We start from the raw sequence: 27,247 nt of genomic DNA on the forward strand, positions 1-27,247 counted from the left end.
AAGGACTACGATCTATCTTTTGAACCACTGGACCAATTTGTATGATTCTGACGTATGTTTGTATTTGGAGTATGCTGATTCTGAAAATGTAAGTTTTATGTGAATGTGATGCATACTTTTAAAGTTATGAATAATGTGGAAAAACTGTATTTCTCTGCTTGTGATAATTACATTACCCATTTTGTAATGGCACCCCTTTATGCCCAGGGTGCCATTACAAAAGATGAGAGTGGAAAAGTGGGGGATTAGCTCAAATGGTAGAGCGCTCGCTTAGCATGTGAGAGGTAGCGGGATCGATGCCCGCAATCTCCAGTGGCTGCTTCTTCTTTTAAATGAAGGGTGCTTAGACTGTATGTTGCATGTCTGTATTTTATGTAATAAATGTAACCTTGTGTATTTTACTGTCTTTTTACTGCCATGTGCTTAATGGAGTTTTGCATCTGTCCTTGGAGATAATTGGATTACTTCCCAATTACCTCCAGGAAAGAGGACTCTGTGGAACTGGTTTTGGGCAGAAAAGCCATGCTTCATTTGGTCACAAAGGACTACGATCTATATTTTGAACCACTGGACCAATTTGTATGATTCTGACGTATGTTTGTATTTGGAGTATGCTGATTCTGAAAATGTAAGTTTTATGTGAATGTGATGCATACTTTTAAAGTTATGAATAATGTGGAAAAACTGTATTTCTCTGCTTGTGATAATTACATTACCCATTTTGTAATGGCACCCCTTTATGCCCAGGGTGCCATTACAAAAGATGAGAGTGGAAAAGTGGGGGATTAGCTCAAATGGTAGAGCGCTCGCTTAGCATGTGAGAGGTAGCGGGATCGATGCCCGCATTCTCCAGTGGCTGCTTCTTCTTTTAAATGAAGGGTGCTTAGACTGTATGTTGCATGTCTGTATTTTATGTAATAAATGTAACCTTGTGTATTTTACTGTCTTTTTACTGCCATGTGCTTAATGGAGTTTTGCATCTGTCCTTGGAGATAATTGGATTACTTCCCAATTACCTCCAGGATAGAAGACTCTGTGGAACTGGTTTTGGGCAGAAAAGCCATGCTTCATTTGGTCACAAAGGACTACGATCTATATTTTGAACCACTGGACCAATTTATATGATTCTGACGTATGTTTGTATTTGGAGTATGCTGATTCTGAAAATGTAAGTTTTATGTGAATGTGATGCATACTTTTAAAGTTATGAATAATGTGGAAAAACTGTATTTCTATGCTTGTGATAATTACATTACCCATTTTGTAATGGCACCCCTTTATGCCCAGGGTGCCATTACAAAAGATGAGAGTGGAAAAGTGGGGGATTAGCTCAAATGGTAGAGCGCTCGCTTAGCATGTGAGAGGTAGCGGGATCGATGCCCGCATTCTCCAGTGGCTGCTTCTTCTTTTAAATGAAGGGTGCTTAGACTGTATGTTGCATGTCTGTATTTTATGTAATAAATGTAACCTTGTGTATTTTACTGTCTTTTTACTGCCATGTGCTTAATGGAGTTTTGCATCTGTCCTTGGAGATAATTGGATTACTTCCCAATTACCTCCAGGATAGAAGACTCTGTGGAACTGGTTTTGGGCAGAAAAGCCATGCTTCATTTGGTCACAAAGGACTACGATCTATATTTTGAACCACTGGACCAATTTGTATGATTCTGACGTATGTTTGTATTTGGAGTATGCTGATTCTGAAAATGTAAGTTTTATGTGAATGTGATGCATACTTTTAAAGTTATGAATAATGTGGAAAAACTGTATTTCTCTGCTTGTGATAATTACATTACCCATTTTGTAATGGCACCCCTTTATGCCCAGGGTGCCATTACAAAAGATGAGAGTGGAAAAGTGGGGGATTAGCTCAAATGGTAGAGCGCTCGCTTAGCATGTGAGAGGTAGCGGGATCGATGCCCGCATTCTCCAGTGGCTGCTTCTTCTTTTAAATGAAGGGTGCTTAGACTGTATGTTGCATGTCTGTATTTTATGTAATAAATGTAACCTTGTGTATTTTACTGTCTTTTTACTGCCATGTGCTTAATGGAGTTTTGCATCTGTCCTTGGAGATAATTGGATTACTTCCCAATTACCTCCAGGATAGAAGACTCTGTGGAACTGGTTTTGGGCAGAAAAGCCATGCTTCATTTGGTCACAAAGGACTACGATCTATCTTTTGAACCACTGGACCAATTTGTATGATTCTGACGTATGTTTGTATTTGGAGTATGCTGATTCTGAAAATGTAAGTTTTATGTGAATGTAATGCCCAGGGTGCCATTACAAAATATGAGAGCGGAAAAGTGGGGGATTAGCTCAAATGGTAGAGCGCTCGCTTAGCATGTGAGAGGTAGCAGGATCGATGCCCGCATTCTCCAGTGGCTGCTTCTTCTTTTAAATGAAGGGTGCTTAGACTGTATGTTGCATGTCTGTATTTTATGTAATAAATGTAACCTTGTGTATTTTACTGTCTTTTTACTGCCATGTGCTTAATGGAGTTTTGCATCTGTCCTTGGAGATAATTGGATTACTTCCCAATTATCTCCAGGATAGAAGACTCTGTGGAACTGGTTTTGGGCAGAAAAGCCATGCTTCATTTGGTCACAAAGGACTATGATCTATCTTTTGAACCACTGGGCCAATTTGTATGATTCTGACCTATGTTTGTATTTGGAGTATGCTGATTCTGAAAATGTAAGTTTTATGTGAATGTGATGCATACTTTTAAAGTTATGAATAATGTGGAAAAACTGTATTTCTCTGCTTGTGATAATTACATTACCCATTTTGTAATGGCACCCCTTTATGCCCAGGGTGCCATTACAAAATATGAGAGCGGAAAAGTGGGGGATTAGCTCAAATGGTAGAGCGCTCGCTTAGCATGTGAGAGGTAGCAGGATCGATGCCCGCATTCTCCAGTGGCTGCTTCTTCTTTTAAATGAAGGGTGCTTAGACTGTATGTTGCATGTCTGTATTTTATGAAATAAATGTAACCTTGTGTATTTTACTGTCTTTTTACTGCCATGTGCTTAATGGAGTTTTGCATCTGTCCTTGGAGATAATTGGATTACTTCCCAATTACCTCCAGGATAGAAGACTCTGTGGAACTGGTTTTGGGCAGAAAAGCCATGCTTCATTTGGTCACAAAGGACTACGATCTATATTTTGAACCACTGGACCAATTTGTATGATTCTGACGTATGTTTGTATTTGGAGTATGCTGATTCTGAAAATGTAAGTTTTATGTGAATGTGATGCATACTTTTAAAGTTATGAATAATGTGGAAAAACTGTATTTCTCTGCTTGTGATAATTACATTACCCATTTTGTAATGGCACCCCTTTATGCCCAGGGTGCCATTACAAAAGATGAGAGTGGAAAAGTGGGGGATTAGCTCAAATGGTAGAGCGCTCGCTTAGCATGTGAGAGGTAGCGGGATCGATGCCCGCATTCTCCAGTGGCTGCTTCTTCTTTTAAATGAAGGGTGCTTAGACTGTATGTTGCATGTCTGTATTTTATGTAATAAATGTAACCTTGTGTATTTTACTGTCTTTTTACTGCCATGTGCTTAATGGAGTTTTGCATCTGTCCTTGGAGATAATTGGATTACTTCCCAATTACCTCCAGGATAGAAGACTCTGTGGAACTGGTTTTGGGCAGAAAAGCCATGCTTCATTTGGTCACAAAGGACTACGATCTATATTTTGAACCACTGGACCAATTTGTATGATTCTGACGTATGTTTGTATTTGGAGTATGCTGATTCTGAAAATGTAAGTTTTATGTGAATGTGATGCATACTTTTAAAGTTATGAATAATGTGGAAAAACTGTATTTCTCTGCTTGTGATAATTACATTACCCATTTTGTAATGGCACCCATTTATGCCCAGGGTGCCATTACAAAAGATGAGAGTGGAAAAGTGGGGGATTAGCTCAAATGGTAGAGCGCTCGCTTAGCATGTGAGAGGTAGCGGGATCGATGCCCGCATTCTCCAGTGGCTGCTTCTTCTTTTAAATGAAGGGTGCTTAGACTGTATGTTGCATGTCTGTATTTTATGTAATAAATGTAACCTTGTGTATTTTACTGTCTTTTTACTGCCATGTGCTTAATGGAGTTTTGCATCTGTCCTTGGAGATAATTGGATTACTTCCCAATTACCTCCAGGATAGAAGACTCTGTGGAACTGGTTTTGGGCAGAAAAGCCATGCTTCATTTGGTCACAAAGGACTACGATCTATCTTTTGAACCACTGGACCAATTTGTATGATTCTGTTGTATGTTTGTATTTGGAGTATGCTGATTCTGAAAATGTAAGTTTTATGTGAATGTAATGCCCAGGGTGCCATTACAAAATATGAGAGCGGAAAAGTGGGGGATTAGCTCAAATGGTAGAGCGCTCGCTTAGCATGTGAGAGGTAGCAGGATCGATGCCCGCATTCTCCAGTGGCTGCTTCTTCTTTTAAATGAAGGGTGCTTAGACTGTATGTTGCATGTCTGTATTTTATGTAATAAATGTAACCTTGTGTATTTTACTGTCTTTTTACTGCCATGTGCTTAATGGAGTTTTGCATCTGTCCTTGGAGATAATTGGATTACTTCCCAATTATCTCCAGGATAGAAGACTCTGTGGAACTGGTTTTGGGCAGAAAAGCCATGCTTCATTTGGTCACAAAGGACTATGATCTATCTTTTGAACCACTGGGCCAATTTGTATGATTCTGACCTATGTTTGTATTTGGAGTATGCTGATTCTGAAAATGTAAGTTTTATGTGAATGTGATGCATACTTTTAAAGTTATGAATAATGTGGAAAAACTGTATTTCTCTGCTTGTGATAATTACATTACCCATTTTGTAATGGCACCCCTTTATGCCCAGGGTGCCATTACAAAATATGAGAGCGGAAAAGTGGGGGATTAGCTCAAATGGTAGAGCGCTCGCTTAGCATGTGAGAGGTAGCAGGATCGATGCCCGCATTCTCCAGTGGCTGCTTCTTCTTTTAAATGAAGGGTGCTTAGACTGTATGTTGCATGTCTGTATTTTATGTAATAAATGTAACCTTGTGTATTTTACTGTCTTTTTACTGCCATGTGCTTAATGGAGTTTTGCATCTGTCCTTGGAGATAATTGGATTACTTCCCAATTATCTCCAGGATAGAAGACTCTGTGGAACTGGTTTTGGGCAGAAAAGCCATGCTTCATTTGGTCACAAAGGACTACGATCTATCTTTTGAACCACTGGACCAATTTGTATGATTTTGACGTATGTTTGTATTTGGAGTATGCTGATTCTGAAAATGTAAGTTTTATGTGAATGTGATGCATACTTTTAAAGTTATGAATAATGTGGAAAAACTGTATTTCTCTGCTTGTGATAATTACATTACCCATTTTGTAATGGCACCCCTTTATGCCCAGGGTGCCATTACAAAAGATGAGAGCAGAAAAGTGGGGGATTAGCTCAAATGGTAGAGCGCTTGCTTAGCATGTGAGAGGTAGCAGGATCGATGCCCGCATTCTCCAGTGGCTGCTTCTTCTTTTAAATGAAGGGTGCTTAGACTGTATGTTGCATGTCTGTATTTTATGTAATAAATGTAACCTTGTGTATTTTTCTGTCTTTTTACTGCCATGTGCTTAATGGAGTTTTGCATCTGTCCTTGGAGATAATTGGATTACTTCCCAATTATCTCCAGGATAGAAGACTCTGTGGAACTGGTTTTGGGCAGAAAAGCCATGCTTCATTTGGTCACAAAGGACTACGATCTATCTTTTGAACCACTGGACCAATTTGTATGATTTTGACGTATGTTTGTATTTGGAGTATGCTGATTCTGAAAATGTAAGTTTTATGTGAATGTGATGCATACTTTTAAAGTTATGAATAATGTGGAAAAACTGTATTTCTCTGCTTGTGATAATTACATTACCCATTTTGTAATGGCACCCCTTTATGCCCAGGGTGCCATTACAAAAGATGAGAGCGGAAAAGTGGGGGATTAGCTCAAATGGTAGAGCGCTCGCTTAGCATGTGAGAGGTAGCGGGATCGATGCCCGCATTCTCCAGTGGCTGTGTCTGTATTTTATGTAATAAATGTAACCTTGTGTATTTTACTGTCTTTTTACTGCCATGTGCTTAATGGAGTTTTGCATCTGTCCTTGGAGATAATTGGATTACTTCCCAATTATCTCCAGGATAGAAGACTCTGTGGAACTGGTTTTGGGCAGAAAAGCCATGCTTCATTTGGTCACAAAGGACTACGATCTATCTTTTGAACCACTGGACCAATTTGTATGATTTTGACGTATGTTTGTATTTGGAGTATGCTGATTCTGAAAATGTAAGTTTTATGTGAATGTGATGCATACTTTTAAAGTTATGAATAATGTGGAAAAACTGTATTTCTCTGCTTGTGATAATTACATTACCCATTTTGTAATGGCACCCCTTTATGCCCAGGGTGCCTGTACAAAAGATGAGAGCGGAAAAGTGGGGGATTAGCTCAAATGGTAGAGCGCTCGCTTAGCATGTGAGAGGTAGCGGGATCGATGCCCGCATTCTCCAGTGGCTGCTTCTTCTTTTAAATGAAGGGTGCTTAGACTGTATGTTGCATGTCTGTATTTTATGTAATAAATGTAACCTTGTGTATTTTACTGTCTTTTTACTGCCATGTGCTTAATGGAGTTTTGCATCTGTCCTTGGAGATAATTGGATTACTTCCCAATTATCTCCAGGATAGAAGACTCTGTGGAACTGGTTTTGGGCAGAAAAGCCATGCTTCATTTGGTCACAAAGGACTACGATCTATCTTTTGAACCACTGGACCAATTTGTATGATTTTGACGTATGTTTGTATTTGGAGTATGCTGATTCTGAAAATGTAAGTTTTATGTGAATGTGATGCATACTTTTAAAGTTATGAATAATGTGGAAAAACTGTATTTCTCTGCTTGTGATAATTACATTACCCATTTTGTAATGGCACCCCTTTATGCCCAGGGTGCCTGTACAAAAGATGAGAGCGGAAAAGTGGGGGATTAGCTCAAATGGTAGAGCGCTCGCTTAGCATGTGAGAGGTAGCGGGATCGATGCCCGCATTCTCCAGTGGCTGCTTCTTCTTTTAAATGAAGGGTGCTTAGACTGTATGTTGCATGTCTGTATTTTATGTAATAAATGTAACCTTGTGTATTTTACTGTCTTTTTACTGCCATGTGCTTAATGGAGTTTTGCATCTGTCCTTGGAGATAATTGGATTACTTCCCAATTATCTCCAGGATAGAAGACTCTGTAGAACTGGTTTTGGGCAGAAAAGCCATGCTTCATTTGGTCACAAAGGACTACGATCTATCTTTTGAACCACTGGACCAATTTGTATGATTTTGACGTATGTTTGTATTTGGAGTATGCTGATTCTGAAAATGTAAGTTTTATGTGAATGTGATGCATACTTTTAAAGTTATGAATAATGTGGAAAAACTGTATTTCTCTGCTTGTGATAATTACATTACCCATTTTGTAATGGCACCCCTTTATGCCCAGGGTGCCATTACAAAAGATGAGAGCGGAAAAGTGGGGGATTAGCTCAAATGGTAGAGCGCTCGCTTAGCATGTGAGAGGTAGCAGGATCGATGCCCGCATTCTCCAGTGGCTGCTTCTTCTTTTAAATGAAGGGTGCTTAGACTGTATGTTGCATGTCTGTATTTTATGTAATAAATGTAACCTTGTGTATTTTACTGTCTTTTTACTGCCATGTGCTTAATGGAGTTTTGCATCTGTCCTTGGAGATAATTGGATTACTTCCCAATTATCTCCAGGATAGAAGACTCTGTAGAACTGGTTTTGGGCAGAAAAGCCATGCTTCATTTGGTCACAAAGGACTACGATCTATCTTTTGAACCACTGGACCAATTTGTATGATTTTGACGTATGTTTGTATTTGGAGTATGCTGATTCTGAAAATGTAAGTTTTATGTGAATGTGATGCATACTTTTAAAGTTATGAATAATGTGGAAAAACTGTATTTCTCTGCTTGTGATAATTACATTACCCATTTTGTAATGGCACCCCTTTATGCCCAGGGTGCCATTACAAAAGATGAGAGCGGAAAAGTGGGGGATTAGCTCAAATGGTAGAGCGCTCGCTTAGCATGTGAGAGGTAGCAGGATCGATGCCCGCATTCTCCAGTGGCTGCTTCTTCTTTTAAATGAAGGGTGCTTAGACTGTATGTTGCATGTCTGTATTTTATGTAATAAATGTAACCTTGTGTATTTTACTGTCTTTTTACTGCCATGTGCTTAATGGAGTTTTGCATCTGTCCTTGGAGATAATTGGATTACTTCCCAATTATCTCCAGGATAGAAGACTCTGTAGAACTGGTTTTGGGCAGAAAAGCCATGCTTCATTTGGTCACAAAGGACTACGATCTATCTTTTGAACCACTGGACCAATTTGTATGATTTTGACGTATGTTTGTATTTGGAGTATGCTGATTCTGAAAATGTAAGTTTTATGTGAATGTGATGCATACTTTTAAAGTTATGAATAATGTGGAAAAACTGTATTTCTCTGCTTGTGATAATTACATTACCCATTTTGTAATGGCACCCCTTTATGCCCAGGGTGCCATTACAAAATATGAGAGCGGAAAAGTGGGGGATTAGCTCAAATGGTAGAGCGCTTGCTTAGCATGTGAGAGGTAGCAGGATCGATGCCCGCATTCTCCAGTGGCTGCTTCTTCTTTTAAATGAAGGGTGCTTAGACTGTATGTTGCATGTCTGTATTTTATGTAATAAATGTAACCTTGTGTATTTTTCTGTCTTTTTACTGCCATGTGCTTAATGGAGTTTTGCATCTGTCCTTGGAGATAATTGGATTACTTCCCAATTATCTCCAGGATAGAAGACTCTGTGGAACTGGTTTTGGGCAGAAAAGCCATGCTTCATTTGGTCACAAAGGACTACGATCTATCTTTTGAACCACTGGACCAATTTGTATGATTTTGACGTATGTTTGTATTTGGAGTATGCTGATTCTGAAAATGTAAGTTTTATGTGAATGTGATGCATACTTTTAAAGTTATGAATAATGTGGAAAAACTGTATTTCTCTGCTTGTGATAATTACATTACCCATTTTGTAATGGCACCCCTTTATGCCCAGGGTGCCATTACAAAAGATGAGAGCGGAAAAGTGGGGGATTAGCTCAAATGGTAGAGCGCTCGCTTAGCATGTGAGAGGTAGCGGGATCGATGCCCGCATTCTCCAGTGGCTGTGTCTGTATTTTATGTAATAAATGTAACCTTGTGTATTTTACTGTCTTTTTACTGCCATGTGCTTAATGGAGTTTTGCATCTGTCCTTGGAGATAATTGGATTACTTCCCAATTATCTCCAGGATAGAAGACTCTGTGGAACTGGTTTTGGGCAGAAAAGCCATGCTTCATTTGGTCACAAAGGACTACGATCTATCTTTTGAACCACTGGACCAATTTGTATGATTTTGACGTATGTTTGTATTTGGAGTATGCTGATTCTGAAAATGTAAGTTTTATGTGAATGTGATGCATACTTTTAAAGTTATGAATAATGTGGAAAAACTGTATTTCTCTGCTTGTGATAATTACATTACCCATTTTGTAATGGCACCCCTTTATGCCCAGGGTGCCATTACAAAAGATGAGAGCGGAAAAGTGGGGGATTAGCTCAAATGGTAGAGCGCTTGCTTAGCATGTGAGAGGTAGCAGGATCGATGCCCGCATTCTCCAGTGGCTGCTTCTTCTTTTAAATGAAGGGTGCTTAGACTGTATGTTGCATGTCTGTATTTTATGTAATAAATGTAACCTTGTGTATTTTTCTGTCTTTTTACTGCCATGTGCTTAATGGAGTTTTGCATCTGTCCTTGGAGATAATTGGATTACTTCCCAATTATCTCCAGGATAGAAGACTCTGTGGAACTGGTTTTGGGCAGAAAAGCCATGCTTCATTTGGTCACAAAGGACTACGATCTATCTTTTGAACCACTGGACCAATTTGTATGATTTTGACGTATGTTTGTATTTGGAGTATGCTGATTCTGAAAATGTAAGTTTTATGTGAATGTGATGCATACTTTTAAAGTTATGAATAATGTGGAAAAACTGTATTTCTCTGCTTGTGATAATTACATTACCCATTTTGTAATGGCACCCCTTTATGCCCAGGGTGCCATTACAAAAGATGAGAGCGGAAAAGTGGGGGATTAGCTCAAATGGTAGAGCGCTCGCTTAGCATGTGAGAGGTAGCGGGATCGATGCCCGCATTCTCCAGTGGCTGTGTCTGTATTTTATGTAATAAATGTAACCTTGTGTATTTTACTGTCTTTTTACTGCCATGTGCTTAATGGAGTTTTGCATCTGTCCTTGGAGATAATTGGATTACTTCCCAATTATCTCCAGGATAGAAGACTCTGTGGAACTGGTTTTGGGCAGAAAAGCCATGCTTCATTTGGTCACAAAGGACTACGATCTATCTTTTGAACCACTGTACCAATTTGTATGATTTTGACGTATGTTTGTATTTGGAGTATGCTGATTCTGAAAATGTAAGTTTTATGTGAATGTGATGCATACTTTTAAAGTTATGAATAATGTGGAAAAACTGTATTTCTCTGCTTGTGATAATTACATTACCCATTTTGTAATGGCACCCCTTTATGCCCAGGGTGCCATTACAAAAGATGAGAGCGGAAAAGTGGGGGATTAGCTCAAATGGTAGAGCGCTTGCTTAGCATGTGAGAGGTAGCAGGATCGATGCCCGCATTCTCCAGTGGCTGCTTCTTCTTTTAAATGAAGGGTGCTTAGACTGTATGTTGCATGTCTGTATTTTATGTAATAAATGTAACCTTGTGTATTTTTCTGTCTTTTTACTGCCATGTGCTTAATGGAGTTTTGCATCTGTCCTTGGAGATAATTGGATTACTTCCCAATTATCTCCAGGATAGAAGACTCTGTGGAACTGGTTTTGGGCAGAAAAGCCATGCTTCATTTGGTCACAAAGGACTACGATCTATCTTTTGAACCACTGGACCAATTTGTATGATTTTGACGTATGTTTGTATTTGGAGTATGCTGATTCTGAAAATGTAAGTTTTATGTGAATGTGATGCATACTTTTAAAGTTATGAATAATGTGGAAAAACTGTATTTCTCTGCTTGTGATAATTACATTACCCATTTTGTAATGGCACCCCTTTATGCCCAGGGTGCCATTACAAAAGATGAGAGGGGAAAAGTGGGGGATTAGCTCAAATGGTAGAGCGCTCGCTTAGCATGTGAGAGGTAGCGGGATCGATGCCCGCATTCTCCAGTGGCTGTGTCTGTATTTTATGTAATAAATGTAACCTTGTGTATTTTACTGTCTTTTTACTGCCATGTGCTTAATGGAGTTTTGCATCTGTCCTTGGAGATAATTGGATTACTTCCCAATTATCTCCAGGATAGAAGACTCTGTGGAACTGGTTTTGGGCAGAAAAGCCATGCTTCATTTGGTCACAAAGGACTACGATCTATCTTTTGAACCACTGTACCAATTTGTATGATTTTGACGTATGTTTGTATTTGGAGTATGCTGATTCTGAAAATGTAAGTTTTATGTGAATGTGATGCATACTTTTAAAGTTATGAATAATGTGGAAAAACTGTATTTCTCTGCTTGTGATAATTACATTACCCATTTTGTAATGGCACCCCTTTATGCCCAGGGTGCCATTACAAAAGATGAGAGCGGAAAAGTGGGGGATTAGCTCAAATGGTAGAGCGCTTGCTTAGCATGTGAGAGGTAGCAGGATCGATGCCCGCATTCTCCAGTGGCTGCTTCTTCTTTTAAATGAAGGGTGCTTAGACTGTATGTTGCATGTCTGTATTTTATGTAATAAATGTAACCTTGTGTATTTTTCTGTCTTTTTACTGCCATGTGCTTAATGGAGTTTTGCATCTGTCCTTGGAGATAATTGGATTACTTCCCAATTATCTCCAGGATAGAAGACTCTGTGGAACTGGTTTTGGGCAGAAAAGCCATGCTTCATTTGGTCACAAAGGACTACGATCTATCTTTTGAACCACTGGACCAATTTGTATGATTTTGACGTATGTTTGTATTTGGAGTATGCTGATTCTGAAAATGTAAGTTTTATGTGAATGTGATGCATACTTTTAAAGTTATGAATAATGTGGAAAAACTGTATTTCTCTGCTTGTGATAATTACATTACCCATTTTGTAATGGCACCCCTTTATGCCCAGGGTGCCATTACAAAAGATGAGAGCGGAAAAGTGGGGGATTAGCTCAAATGGTAGAGCGCTCGCTTAGCATGTGAGAGGTAGCGGGATCGATGCCCGCATTCTCCAGTGGCTGTGTCTGTATTTTATGTAATAAATGTAACCTTGTGTATTTTACTGTCTTTTTACTGCCATGTGCTTAATGGAGTTTTGCATCTGTCCTTGGAGATAATTGGATTACTTCCCAATTATCTCCAGAATAGAAGACTCTGTGGAACTGGTTTTGGGCAGAAAAGCCATGCTTCATTTGGTCACAAAGGAATACGATCTATCTTTTGAACCACTGGACCAATTTGTATGATTTTGACGTATGTTTGTATTTGGAGTATGCTGATTCTGAAAATGTAAGTTTTATGTGAATGTGATGCATACTTTTAAAGTTATGAATAATGTGGAAAAACTGTATTTCTCTGCTTGTGATAATTACATTACCCATTTTGTAATGGCACCCCTTTATGCCCAGGGTGCCATTACAAAAGATGAGAGCGGAAAAGTGGGGGATTAGCTCAAATGGTAGAGCGCTCGCTTAGCATGTGAGAGGTAGCGGGATCGATGCCCGCATTCTCCAGTGGCTGTGTCTGTATTTTATGTAATAAATGTAACCTTGTGTATTTTACTGTCTTTTTACTGCCATGTGCTTAATGGAGTTTTGCATCTGTCCTTGGAGATAATTGGATTACTTCCCAATTATCTCCAGGATAGAAGACTCTGTGGAACTGGTTTTGGGCAGAAAAGCCATGCTTCATTTGGTCACAAAGGACTACGATCTATCTTTTGAACCACTGTACCAATTTGTATGATTTTGACGTATGTTTGTATTTGGAGTATGCTGATTCTGAAAATGTAAGTTTTATGTGAATGTGATGCATACTTTTAAAGTTATGAATAATGTGGAAAAACTGTATTTCTCTGCTTGTGATAATTACATTACCCATTTTGTAATGGCACCCCTTTATGCCCAGGGTGCCATTACAAAAGATGAGAGCGGAAAAGTGGGGGATTAGCTCAAATGGTAGAGCGCTCGCTTAGCATGTGAGAGGTAGCGGGATCGATGCTTCTTCTTTTAAATGAAGGGTGCTTAGTTGAACTTTTTGTTTACCTGGATGTCATTGCCACAGCAGCATGTTGCAAAATGTTTAACTGCTTACCTGATTCTTCAAAAATGTCCTACTTTGACATTGAGTGAACTCACAAATTACCTTCGATAGCTCAGCTGGTAGAGCGGAGGACTGTAGTTGGTATATGATAGCAATCCTTAGGTCGCTGGTTCAATTCCGGCTCGAAGGACATTTGTTTTTCTCTCTTGTAGAGCAGAGGACTGTATGTTGCATGTCTGTATTTTATGTAATAAATGTAACCTTGTGTATTTTACTGTCTTTTTACTGCCATGTGCTTAATGGAGTTTTGCATCTGTCCTTGGAGATAATTGGATTACTTCCCAATTATCTCCAGGATAGAAGACTCTGTGGAACTGGTTTTGGGCAGAAAAGCCATGCTTCATTTGGTCACAAAGGACTACGATCTATCTTTTGAACCACTGGACCAATTTGTATGATTTTGACGTATGTTTGTATTTGGAGTATGCTGATTCTGAAAATGTAAGTTTTATGTGAATGTGATGCATACTTTTAAAGTTATGAATAATGTGGAAAAACTGTATTTCTCTGCTTGTGATAATTACATTACCCATTTTGTAATGGCACCCCTTTATGCCCAGGGTGCCATTACAAAAGATGAGAGCGGAAAAGTGGGGGATTAGCTCAAATGGTAGAGCGCTCGCTTAGCATGTGAGAGGTAGCGGGATCGATGCCCGCATTCTCCAGTGGCTGCTTCTTCTTTTAAATGAAGGGTGCTTAGACTGTATGTTGCATGTCTGTATTTTATGTAATAAATGTAACCTTGTGTATTTTACTGTCTTTTTACTGCCATGTGCTTAATGGAGTTTTGCATCTGTCCTTGGAGATAATTGGATTACTTCCCAATTATCTCCAGGATAGAAGACTCTGTGGAACTGGTTTTGGGCAGAAAAGCCATGCTTCATTTGGTCACAAAGGACTACGATCTATCTTTTGAACCACTGGACCAATTTGTATGATTTTGACGTATGTTTGTATTTGGAGTATGCTGATTCTGAAAATGTAAGTTTTATGTGAATGTGATGCATACTTTTAAAGTTATGAATAATGTGGAAAAACTGTATTTCTCTGCTTGTGATAATTACATTACCCATTTTGTAATGGCACCCCTTTATGCCCAGGGTGCCATTACAAAAGATGAGAGCGGAATACTGGGGGATTAGCTCAAATGGTAGAGTGCTCGCTTAGCATGTGAGAGGTAGCGGGATCGATGCTTCTTCTTTTAAATGAAGGGTGCTTAGTTGAACTTTTTGTTTACCTGGATGTCATTGCCACAGCAGCATGTTGCAAAATGTTTAACTGCTTACCTGATTCTTCAAAAATGTCCTACTTTGACATTGAGTGAACTCACGAATTACCTTCGATTGCTCAGCTGGTAGAGCGGAGGACTGTAGTTGGTATATGATAGCAATCCTTAGGTCGCTGGTTCAATTCCGGCTCGAAGGACATTTGTTTTTCTCTCTTGTAGAGCAGAGGACTGTATGTTGCATGTCTGTATTTTATGTAATAAATGTAACCTTGTGTATTTTACTGTCTTTTTACTGCCATGTGCTTAATGGAGTTTTGCATCTGTCCTTGGAGATAATTGGATTACTTCCCAATTATCTCCAGGATAGAAGACTCTGTGGAACTGGTTTTGGGCAGAAAAGCCATGCTTCATTTGGTCACAAAGGACTACGATCTATCTTTTGAACCACTGGACCAATTTGTATGATTTTGACGTATGTTTGTATTTGGAGTATGCTGATTCTGAAAATGTAAGTTTTATGTGAATGTGATGCATACTTTTAAAGTTATGAATAATGTGGAAAAACTGTATTTCTCTGCTTGTGATAATTACATTACCCATTTTGTAATGGCACCCCTTTATGCCCAGGGTGCCATTACAAAAGATGAGAGCGGAAAAGTGGGGGATTAGCTCAAATGGTAGAGCGCTCGCTTAGCATGTGAGAGGTAGCGGGATCGATGCCCGCATTCTCCAGTGGCTGTGTCTGTATTTTATGTAATAAATGTAACCTTGTGTATTTTACTGTCTTTTTACTGCCATGTGCTTAATGGAGTTTTGCATCTGTCCTTGGAGATAATTGGATTACTTCCCAATTATCTCCAGGATAGAAGACTCTGTGGAACTGGTTTTGGGCAGAAAAGCCATGCTTCATTTGGTCACAAAGGACTACGATCTATCTTTTGAACCACTGTACCAATTTGTATGATTTTGACGTATGTTTGTATTTGGAGTATGCTGATTCTGAAAATGTAAGTTTTATGTGAATGTGATGCATACTTTTAAAGTTATGAATAATGTGGAAAAACTGTATTTCTCTGCTTGTGATAATTACATTACCCATTTTGTAATGGCACCCCTTTATGCCCAGGGTGCCATTACAAAAGATGAGAGCGGAATACTGGGGGATTAGCTCAAATGGTAGAGTGCTCGCTTAGCATGTGAGAGGTAGCGGGATCGATGCTTCTTCTTTTAAATGAAGGGTGCTTAGTTGAACTTTTTGTTTACCTGGATGTCATTGCCACAGCAGCATGTTGCAAAATGTTTAACTGCTTACCTGATTCTTCAAAAATGTCCTACTTTGACATTGAGTGAACTCACGAATTACCTTCGATTGCTCAGCTGGTAGAGCGGAGGACTGTAGTTGGGATATGATAGCAATCCTTAGGTCGCTGGTTCAATTCCGGCTCGAAGGACATTTGTTTTTCTCTCTTGTAGAGCAGAGGACTGTATGTTGCATGTCTGTATTTTATGTAATAAATGTAACCTTGTGTATTTTACTGTCTTTTTACTGCCATGTGCTTAATGGAGTTTTGCATCTGTCCTTGGAGATAATTGGATTACTTCCCAATTATCTCCAGGATAGAAGACTCTGTGGAACTGGTTTTGGGCAGAAAAGCCATGCTTCATTTGGTCACAAAGGACTACGATCTATCTTTTGAACCACTGGACCAATTTGTATGATTTTGACGTATGTTTGTATTTGGAGTATGCTGATTCTGAAAATGTAAGTTTTATGTGAATGTGATGCATACTTTTAAAGTTATGAATAATGTGGAAAAACTGTATTTCTCTGCTTGTGATAATTACATTACCCATTTTGTAATGGCACCCCTTTATGCCCAGGGTGCCATTACAAAAGATGAGAGCGGAAAAGTGGGGGATTAGCTCAAATGGTAGAGCGCTCGCTTAGCATGTGAGAGGTAGCGGGATCGATGCCCGCATTCTCCAGTGGCTGCTTCTTCTTTTAAATGAAGGGTGCTTAGACTGTATGTTGCATGTCTGTATTTTATGTAATAAATGTAACCTTGTGTATTTTACTGTCTTTTTACTGCCATGTGCTTAATGGAGTTTTGCATCTGTCCTTGGAGATAATTGGATTACTTCCCAATTATCTCCAGGATAGAAGACTCTGTGGAACTGGTTTTGGGCAGAAAAGCCATGCTTCATTTGGTCACAAAGGACTACGATCTATCTTTTGAACCACTGGACCAATTTGTATGATTTTGACGTATGTTTGTATTTGGAGTATGCTGATTCTGAAAATGTAAGTTTTATGTGAATGTGATGCATACTTTTAAAGTTATGAATAATGTGGAAAAACTGTATTTCTCTGCTTGTGATAATTACATTACCCATTTTGTAATGGCACCCCTTTATGCCCAGGGTGCCATTACAAAAGATGAGAGCGGAATACTGGGGGATTAGCTCAAATGGTAGAGTGCTCGCTTAGCATGTGAGAGGTAGCGGGATCGATGCTTCTTCTTTTAAATGAAGGGTGCTTAGTTGAACTTTTTGTTTACCTGGATGTCATTGCCACAGCAGCATGTTGCAAAATGTTTAACTGCTTACCTGATTCTTCAAAAATGTCCTACTTTGACATTGAGTGAACTCACGAATTACCTTCGATTGCTCAGCTGGTAGAGCGGAGGACTGTAGTTGGTATATGATAGCAATCCTTAGGTCGCTGGTTCAATTCCGGCTCGAAGGACATTTGTTTTTCTCTCTTGTAGAGCAGAGGACTGTATGTTGCATGTCTGTATTTTATGTAATAAATGTAACCTTGTGTATTTTACTGTCTTTTTACTGCCATGTGCTTAATGGAGTTTTGCATCTGTCCTTGGAGATAATTGGATTACTTCCCAATTATCTCCAGGATAGAAGACTCTGTGGAACTGGTTTTGGGCAGAAAAGCCATGCTTCATTTGGTCACAAAGGACTACGATCTGTCTTTTGAACCACTGGACCAATTTGTATGATTTTGACGTATGTTTGTATTTGGAGTATGCTGATTCTGAAAATGTAAGTTTTATGTGAATGTGATGCATACTTTTAAAGTTATGAATAATGTGGAAAAACTGTATTTCTCTGCTTGTGATAATTACATTACCCATTTTGTAATGGCACCCCTTTATGCCCAGGGTGCCATTACAAAAGATGAGAGCGGAAAAGTGGGGGATTAGCTCAAATGGTAGAGCGCTCGCTTAGCATGTGAGAGGTAGCGGGATCGATGCCCGCATTCTCCAGTGGCTGCTTCTTCTTTTAAATGAAGGGTGCTTAGACTGTATGTTGCATGTCTGTATTTTATGTAATAAATGTAACCTTGTGTATTTTACTGTCTTTTTACTGCCATGTGCTTAATGGAGTTTTGCATCTGTCCCTTGAGATAATTGGATTACTTCCCAATTATCTCCAGGATAGAAGACTCTGTGGAACTGGTTTTGGGCAGAAAAGCCATGCTTCATTTGGTCACAAAGGACTACGATCTATCTTTTGAACCACTGGACCAATTTGTATGATTTTGACGTATGTTTGTATTTGGAGTATGCTGATTCTGAAAATGTAAGTTTTATGTGAATGTGATGCATAATTTTAACGTTATGAATAATGTGGAAAAACTGTATTTCTCTGCTTGTGATAATTACATTACCCATTTTGTAATGGCACCCCTTTATGCCCAGGGTGCCATTACAAAAGATGAGAGCGAATAGTGGGGGATTAGCTCAAATGGTAGAGTGCTCGCTTAGCATGTGAGAGGTAGCGGGATCGATGCTTCTTCTTTTAAATGAAGGGTGCTTAGTTGAACTTTTTGTTTACCTGGATGTCATTGCCACAGCAGCATGTTGCAAAATGTTTAACTGCTTACCTGATTCTTCAAAAATGTCCTACTTTGACATTGAGTGAACTCACGAATTACCTTCGATTGCTCAGCTGGTAGAGCGGAGGACTGTAGTTGGTATATGATAGCAATCCTTAGGTCGCTGGTTCAATTCCGGCTCGAAGGACATGTGTTTTTCTCTCTTGTAGAGCAGAGGACTGTATGTTGCATGTCTGTATTTTATGTAATAAATATAACCTTGTGTATTTTACTGTCTTTTTACTGCCATGTGCTTAATGGAGTTTTGCATCTGTCCTTGGAGATAATTGGATTACTTCCCAATTATCTCCAGGATAGAAGACTCTGTGGGACTGGTTTTGGGCAGAAAAGCCATGCTTCATTTGGTTACAAAGGACTACGATCTATCTTTTGAACCACTGGACCAATTTGTATGATTTTGACGTATGTGAATGTGATGCATACTTTTAAAGTTATGAATAATGTGGAAAAACTGTATTTCTCTGCTTGTGATAATTACATTACCCATTTTGTAATGGCACCCCTTTATGCCCAGGGTGCCATTACAAAAGATGAGAGCGGAAAAGTGGGGGATTAGCTCAAATGGTAGAGCACTCGCTTAGCATGTGAGAGGTAGCGGGATCGATGCTTCTTCTTTTAAATGAAGGGTGCTTAGTTGAACTTTTTGTTTACCTGGATGTCATTGCCACAGCAGCATGTTGCAAAATGTTTAACTGCTTACCTGATTCTTCAAAAATGTCCTACTTTGACATTGAGTGAACTCACGAATTACCTTCGATAGCTCAGCTGGTAGAGCGGAGGACTGTAGTTGGTATATGATAGCAATCCTTAGGTCGCTGGTTCAATTCCGGCTCGAAGGACATGTGTTTTTCTCTCTTGTAGAGCAGAGGACTTTATGTTGCATGTCTGTATTTTATGTAATAAATGTAACCTTGTGTATTTTACTGTCTTTTTACTGCCATGTGCTTAATGGAGTTTTGCATCTGTCCTTGGAGATAATTGGATTACTTCCCAATTATCTCCAGGATAGAAGACTCTGTGGAACTGGTTTTGGGCAGAAAAGCCATGCTTCATTTGGTCACAAAGGACTACGATCTATCTTTTGAACCACAGGACCAATTTGTATGATTTTGACGTATGTTTGTATTTGGAGTATGCTGATTCTGAAAATGTAAGTTTTATGTGAATGTGATGCATACTTTTAAAGTTATGAATAATGTGGAAAAACTGTATTTCTCTGCTTGTGATAATTACATTACCCATTTTGTAATGGCACCCCTTTATGCCCAGGGTGCCATTACAAAAGATGAGAGCGGAAAAGTGGGGGATTAGCTCAAATGGTAGAGCGCTCGCTTAGCATGTGAGAGGTAGCGGGATCGATGCTTCTTCTTTTAAATGAAGGGTGCTTAGTTGAACTTTTTGTTTACCTGGATGTCATTGCCACAGCAGCATGTTGCAAAATGTTTAACTGCTTACCTGATTCTTCAAAAATGTCCTACTTTGACATTTAGTGAACGCACGAATTACCATCGATAGCTCAGCTGGTAGAGCGGAGGACTGTAGTTGGTATATGATAGCAATCCTTAGGTCGCTGGTTCAATTCCGGCTCGAAGGACATGTGTTTTTCTCTCTTGTAGAGCAGAGGACTGTATGTTGCATGTCTGTATTTTATGTAATAAATGTAACCTTGTGTATTTTACTGTCTTTTTACTGCCATGTGCTTAATGGAGTTTTGCATCTGTCCTTGGAGATAATTGGATTACTTCCCAATTATCTCCAGGATAGAAGACTCTGTGGAACTGGTTTTGGGCAGAAAAGCCATGCTTCATTTGGTCACAAAGGACTACGATCTATCTTTTGAACCACAGGACCAATTTGTATGATTTTGACGTATGTTTGTATTTGGAGTATGCTGATTCTGAAAATGTAAGTTTTATGTGAATGTGATGCATACTTTTAAAGTTATGAATAATGTGGAAAAACTGTATTTCTCTGCTTGTGATAATTACATTACCCATTTTGTAATGGCACCCCTTTATGCCCAGGGTGCCATTACAAAAGATGAGAGCGGAAAAGTGGGGGATTAGCTCAAATGGTAGAGCGCTCGCTTAGCATGTGAGAGGTAGCGGGATCGATATTTCTTCTTTTAAATGAAGGGTGCTTAGTTGAACTTTTTGTTTACCTGGATGTCATTGCCACAGCAGCATGTTGCAAAATGTTTAACTGCTTACCTGATTCTTCAAAAATGTCCTACTTTGACATTGAGTGAACTCACAAATTACCTTCGATAGCTCAGCTGGTAGAGCGGAGGACTGTAGTTGGTATATGATAGCAATCCTTAGGTCGCTGGTTCAATTCCGGCTCGAAGGACATTTGTTTTTCTCTCTTGTAGAGCAGAGGACTGTATGTTGCATGTCTGTATTTTATGTAATAAATGTAACCTTGTGTATTTTACTGTCTTTTTACTGCCATGTGCTTAATGGAGTTTTGCATCTGTCCTTGGAGATAATTGGATTACTTCCCAATTATCTCCAGGATAGAAGACTCTGTGGAACTGGTTTTGGGCAGAAAAGCCATGCTTCATTTGGTCACAAAGGACTACGATCTATCTTTTGAACCACTGGACCAATTTGTATGATTTTGACGTATGTTTGTATTTGGAGTATGCTGATTCTGAAAATGTAAGTTTTATGTGAATGTGATGCATACTTTTAAAGTTATGAATAATGTGGAAAAACTGTATTTCTCTGCTTGTGATAATTACATTACCCATTTTGTAATGGCACCCCTTTATGCCCAGGGTGCCATTACAAAAGATGAGAGCGGAAAAGTGGGGGATTAGCTCAAATGGTAGAGCGCTCGCTTAGCATGTGAGAGGTAGCGGGATCGATGCCCGCATTCTCCTGTGGCTGCTTCTTCTTTTAAATGAAGGGTGCTTAGACTGTATGTTGCATGTCTGTATTTTATGTAATAAATGTAACCTTGTGTATTTTACTGTCTTTTTACTGCCATGTGCTTAATGGAGTTTTGCATCTGTCCTTGGAGATAATTGGATTACTTCCCAATTATCTCCAGGATAGAAGACTCTGTGGAACTGGTTTTGGGCAGAAAAGCCATGCTTCATTTGGTCACAAAGGACTACGATCTATCTTTTGAACCACTGGACCAATTTGTATGATTTTGACGTATGTTTGTATTTGGAGTATGCTGATTCTGAAAATGTAAGTTTTATGTGAATGTGATGCATACTTTTAAAGTTATGAATAATGTGGAAAAACTGTATTTCTCTGCTTGTGATAATTACATTACCCATTTTGTAATGGCACCCCTTTATGCCCAGGGTGCCATTACAAAAGATGAGAGCGGAATACTGGGGGATTAGCTCAAATGGTAGAGTGCTCGCTTAGCATGTGAGAGGTAGCGGGATCGATGCTTCTTCTTTTAAATGAAGGGTGCTTAGTTGAACTTTTTGTTTACCTGGATGTCATTGCCACAGCAGCATGTTGCAAAATGTTTAACTGCTTACCTGATTCTTCAAAAATGTCCTACTTTGACATTGAGTGAACTCACGAATTACCTTCGATTGCTCAGCTGGTAGAGCGGAGGACTGTAGTTGGTATATGATAGCAATCCTTAGGTCGCTGGTTCAATTCCGGCTCGAAGGACATTTGTTTTTCTCTCTTGTAGAGCAGAGGACTGTATGTTGCATGTCTGTATTTTATGTAATAAATGTAACCTTGTGTATTTTACTGTCTTTTTACTGCCATGTGCTTAATGGAGTTTTGCATCTGTCCTTGGAGATAATTGGATTACTTCCCAATTATCTCCAGGATAGAAGACTCTGTGGAACTGGTTTTGGGCAGAAAAGCCATGCTTCATTTGGTCACAAAGGACTACGATCTATCTTTTGAACCACTGGACCAATTTGTATGATTTTGACGTAGGTTTGTATTTGGAGTATGCTGATTCTGAAAATGTAAGTTTTATGTGAATGTGATGCATACTTTTAAAGTTATGAATAATGTGGAAAAACTGTATTTCTCTGCTTGTGATAATTACATTACCCATTTTGTAATGGCACCCCTTTATGCCCAGGGTGCCATTACAAAAGATGAGAGCGGAAAAGTGGGGGATTAGCTCAAATGGTAGAGCGCTCGCTTAGCATGTGAGAGGTAGCGGGATCGATGCCCGCATTCTCCAGTGGCTGTGTCTGTATTTTATGTAATAAATGTAACCTTGTGTATTTTACTGTCTTTTTACTGCCATGTGCTTAATGGAGTTTTGCATCTGTCCTTGGAGATAATTGGATTACTTCCCAATTATCTCCAGGATAGAAGACTCTGTGGAACTGGTTTTGGGCAGAAAAGCCATGCTTCATTTGGTCACAAAGGACTACGATCTATCTTTTGAACCACTGTACCAATTTGTATGATTTTGACGTATGTTTGTATTTGGAGTATGCTGATTCTGAAAATGTAAGTTTTATGTGAATGTGATGCATACTTTTAAAGTTATGAATAATGTGGAAAAACTGTATTTCTCTGCTTGTGATAATTACATTACCCATTTTGTAATGGCACCCCTTTATGCCCAGGGTGCCATTACAAAAGATGAGAGCGGAATACTGGGGGATTAGCTCAAATGGTAGAGTGCTCGCTTAGCATGTGAGAGGTAGCGGGATCGATGCTTCTTCTTTTAAATGAAGGGTGCTTAGTTGAACTTTTTGTTTACCTGGATGTCATTGCCACAGCAGCATGTTGCAAAATGTTTAACTGCTTACCTGATTCTTCAAAAATGTCCTACTTTGACATTGAGTGAACTCACGAATTACCTTCGATTGCTCAGCTGGTAGAGCGGAGGACTGTAGTTGGGATATGATAGCAATCCTTAGGTCGCTGGTTCAATTCCGGCTCGAAGGACATTTGTTTTTCTCTCTTGTAGAGCAGAGGACTGTATGTTGCATGTCTGTATTTTATGTAATAAATGTAACCTTGTGTATTTTACTGTCTTTTTACTGCCATGTGCTTAATGGAGTTTTGCATCTGTCCTTGGAGATAATTGGATTACTTCCCAATTATCTCCAGGATAGAAGACTCTGTGGAACTGGTTTTGGGCAGAAAAGCCATGCTTCATTTGGTCACAAAGGACTACGATCTATCTTTTGAACCACTGGACCAATTTGTATGATTTTGACGTATGTTTGTATTTGGAGTATGCTGATTCTGAAAATGTAAGTTTTATGTGAATGTGATGCATACTTTTAAAGTTATGAATAATGTGGAAAAACTGTATTTCTCTGCTTGTGATAATTACATTACCCATTTTGTAATGGCACCCCTTTATGCCCAGGGTGCCATTACAAAAGATGAGAGCGGAAAAGTGGGGGATTAGCTCAAATGGTAGAGCGCTCGCTTAGCATGTGAGAGGTAGCGGGATCGATGCCCGCATTCTCCAGTGGCTGCTTCTTCTTTTAAATGAAGGGTGCTTAGACTGTATGTTGCATGTCTGTATTTTATGTAATAAATGTAACCTTGTGTATTTTACTGTCTTTTTACTGCCATGTGCTTAATGGAGTTTTGCATCTGTCCTTGGAGATAATTGGATTACTTCCCAATTATCTCCAGGATAGAAGACTCTGTGGAACTGGTTTTGGGCAGAAAAGCCATGCTTCATTTGGTCACAAAGGACTACGATCTATCTTTTGAACCACTGGACCAATTTGTATGATTTTGACGTATGTTTGTATTTGGAGTATGCTGATTCTGAAAATGTAAGTTTTATGTGAATGTGATGCATACTTTTAAAGTTATGAATAATGTGGAAAAACTGTATTTCTCTGCTTGTGATAATTACATTACCCATTTTGTAATGGCACCCCTTTATGCCCAGGGTGCCATTACAAAAGATGAGAGCGGAATACTGGGGGATTAGCTCAAATGGTAGAGTGCTCGCTTAGCATGTGAGAGGTAGCGGGATCGATGCTTCTTCTTTTAAATGAAGGGTGCTTAGTTGAACTTTTTGTTTACCTGGATGTCATTGCCACAGCAGCATGTTGCAAAATGTTTAACTGCTTACCTGATTCTTCAAAAATGTCCTACTTTGACATTGAGTGAACTCACGAATTACCTTCGATTGCTCAGCTGGTAGAGCGGAGGACTGTAGTTGGTATATGATAGCAATCCTTAGGTCGCTGGTTCAATTCCGGCTCGAAGGACATTTGTTTTTCTCTCTTGTAGAGCAGAGGACTGTATGTTGCATGTCTGTATTTTATGTAATAAATGTAACCTTGTGTATTTTACTGTCTTTTTACTGCCATGTGCTTAATGGAGTTTTGCATCTGTCCTTGGAGATAATTGGATTACTTCCCAATTATCTCCAGGATAGAAGACTCTGTGGAACTGGTTTTGGGCAGAAAAGCCATGCTTCATTTGGTCACAAAGGACTACGATCTGTCTTTTGAACCACTGGACCAATTTGTATGATTTTGACGTATGTTTGTATTTGGAGTATGCTGATTCTGAAAATGTAAGTTTTATGTGAATGTGATGCATACTTTTAAAGTTATGAATAATGTGGAAAAACTGTATTTCTCTGCTTGTGATAATTACATTACCCATTTTGTAATGGCACCCCTTTATGCCCAGGGTGCCATTACAAAAGATGAGAGCGGAAAAGTGGGGGATTAGCTCAAATGGTAGAGCGCTCGCTTAGCATGTGAGAGGTAGCGGGATCGATGCCCGCATTCTCCAGTGGCTGCTTCTTCTTTTAAATGAAGGGTGCTTAGACTGTATGTTGCATGTCTGTATTTTATGTAATAAATGTAACCTTGTGTATTTTACTGTCTTTTTACTGCCATGTGCTTAATGGAGTTTTGCATCTGTCCCTTGAGATAATTGGATTACTTCCCAATTATCTCCAGGATAGAAGACTCTGTGGAACTGGTTTTGGGCAGAAAAGCCATGCTTCATTTGGTCACAAAGGACTACGATCTATCTTTTGAACCACTGGACCAATTTGTATGATTTTGACGTATGTTTGTATTTGGAGTATGCTGATTCTGAAAATGTAAGTTTTATGTGAATGTGATGCATAATTTTAACGTTATGAATAATGTGGAAAAACTGTATTTCTCTGCTTGTGATAATTACATTACCCATTTTGTAATGGCACCCCTTTATGCCCAGGGTGCCATTACAAAAGATGAGAGCGAATAGTGGGGGATTAGCTCAAATGGTAGAGTGCTCGCTTAGCATGTGAGAGGTAGCGGGATCGATGCTTCTTCTTTTAAATGAAGGGTGCTTAGTTGAACTTTTTGTTTACCTGGATGTCATTGCCACAGCAGCATGTTGCAAAATGTTTAACTGCTTACCTGATTCTTCAAAAATGTCCTACTTTGACATTGAGTGAACTCACGAATTACCTTCGATTGCTCAGCTGGTAGAGCGGAGGACTGTAGTTGGTATATGATAGCAATCCTTAGGTCGCTGGTTCAATTCCGGCTCGAAGGACATGTGTTTTTCTCTCTTGTAGAGCAGAGGACTGTATGTTGCATGTCTGTATTTTATGTAATAAATATAACCTTGTGTATTTTACTGTCTTTTTACTGCCATGTGCTTAATGGAGTTTTGCATCTGTCCTTGGAGATAATTGGATTACTTCCCAATTATCTCCAGGATAGAAGACTCTGTGGGACTGGTTTTGGGCAGAAAAGCCATGCTTCATTTGGTTACAAAGGACTACGATCTATCTTTTGAACCACTGGACCAATTTGTATGATTTTGACGTATGTGAATGTGATGCATACTTTTAAAGTTATGAATAATGTGGAAAAACTGTATTTCTCTGCTTGTGATAATTACATTACCCATTTTGTAATGGCACCCCTTTATGCCCAGGGTGCCATTACAAAAGATGAGAGCGGAAAAGTGGGGGATTAGCTCAAATGGTAGAGCACTCGCTTAGCATGTGAGAGGTAGCGGGATCGATGCTTCTTCTTTTAAATGAAGGGTGCTTAGTTGAACTTTTTGTTTACCTGGATGTCATTGCCACAGCAGCATGTTGCAAAATGTTTAACTGCTTACCTGATTCTTCAAAAATGTCCTACTTTGACATTGAGTGAACTCACGAATTACCTTCGATAGCTCAGCTGGTAGAGCGGAGGACTGTAGTTGGTATATGATAGCAATCCTTAGGTCGCTGGTTCAATTCCGGCTCGAAGGACATGTGTTTTTCTCTCTTGTAGAGCAGAGGACTTTATGTTGCATGTCTGTATTTTATGTAATAAATGTAACCTTGTGTATTTTACTGTCTTTTTACTGCCATGTGCTTAATGGAGTTTTGCATCTGTCCTTGGAGATAATTGGATTACTTCCCAATTATCTCCAGGATAGAAGACTCTGTGGAACTGGTTTTGGGCAGAAAAGCCATGCTTCATTTGGTCACAAAGGACTACGATCTATCTTTTGAACCACAGGACCAATTTGTATGATTTTGACGTATGTTTGTATTTGGAGTATGCTGATTCTGAAAATGTAAGTTTTATGTGAATGTGATGCATACTTTTAAAGTTATGAATAATGTGGAAAAACTGTATTTCTCTGCTTGTGATAATTACATTACCCATTTTGTAATGGCACCCCTTTATGCCCAGGGT

General features: G+C 39.1%; 4 non-coding genes across 4 annotated transcripts; all 4 read left to right on the top strand.

The window, feature by feature from the left end:
- Positions 1-13,515: 13,515 nt before the first annotated feature.
- TRNAY-GUA (transfer RNA tyrosine (anticodon GUA)) lies at positions 13,516-13,604 on the top strand. The gene is given in 2 exon segments: positions 13,516-13,552; positions 13,569-13,604. It is a non-coding gene; the product is annotated as a tRNA-Tyr (tRNA).
- A 5,761-nt stretch (positions 13,605-19,365) lies between these two features.
- On the top strand, positions 19,366-19,454 carry TRNAY-GUA (transfer RNA tyrosine (anticodon GUA)). Its single transcript is given in 2 exon segments — positions 19,366-19,402; positions 19,419-19,454. It is a non-coding gene; the product is annotated as a tRNA-Tyr (tRNA).
- A 1,421-nt stretch (positions 19,455-20,875) lies between these two features.
- On the top strand, positions 20,876-20,964 carry TRNAY-GUA (transfer RNA tyrosine (anticodon GUA)). Its single transcript is given in 2 exon segments — positions 20,876-20,912; positions 20,929-20,964. It is a non-coding gene; the product is annotated as a tRNA-Tyr (tRNA).
- A 5,761-nt stretch (positions 20,965-26,725) lies between these two features.
- TRNAY-GUA (transfer RNA tyrosine (anticodon GUA)) lies at positions 26,726-26,814 on the top strand. The gene is given in 2 exon segments: positions 26,726-26,762; positions 26,779-26,814. It is a non-coding gene; the product is annotated as a tRNA-Tyr (tRNA).
- The last annotated feature ends 433 nt before the right edge of the window (positions 26,815-27,247 follow it).

This window comes from Pelobates fuscus, chromosome 4 (genome assembly GCF_036172605.1).
Source record: "Pelobates fuscus isolate aPelFus1 chromosome 4, aPelFus1.pri, whole genome shotgun sequence".
NCBI lineage: Eukaryota > Metazoa > Chordata > Amphibia > Anura > Pelobatidae > Pelobates > Pelobates fuscus.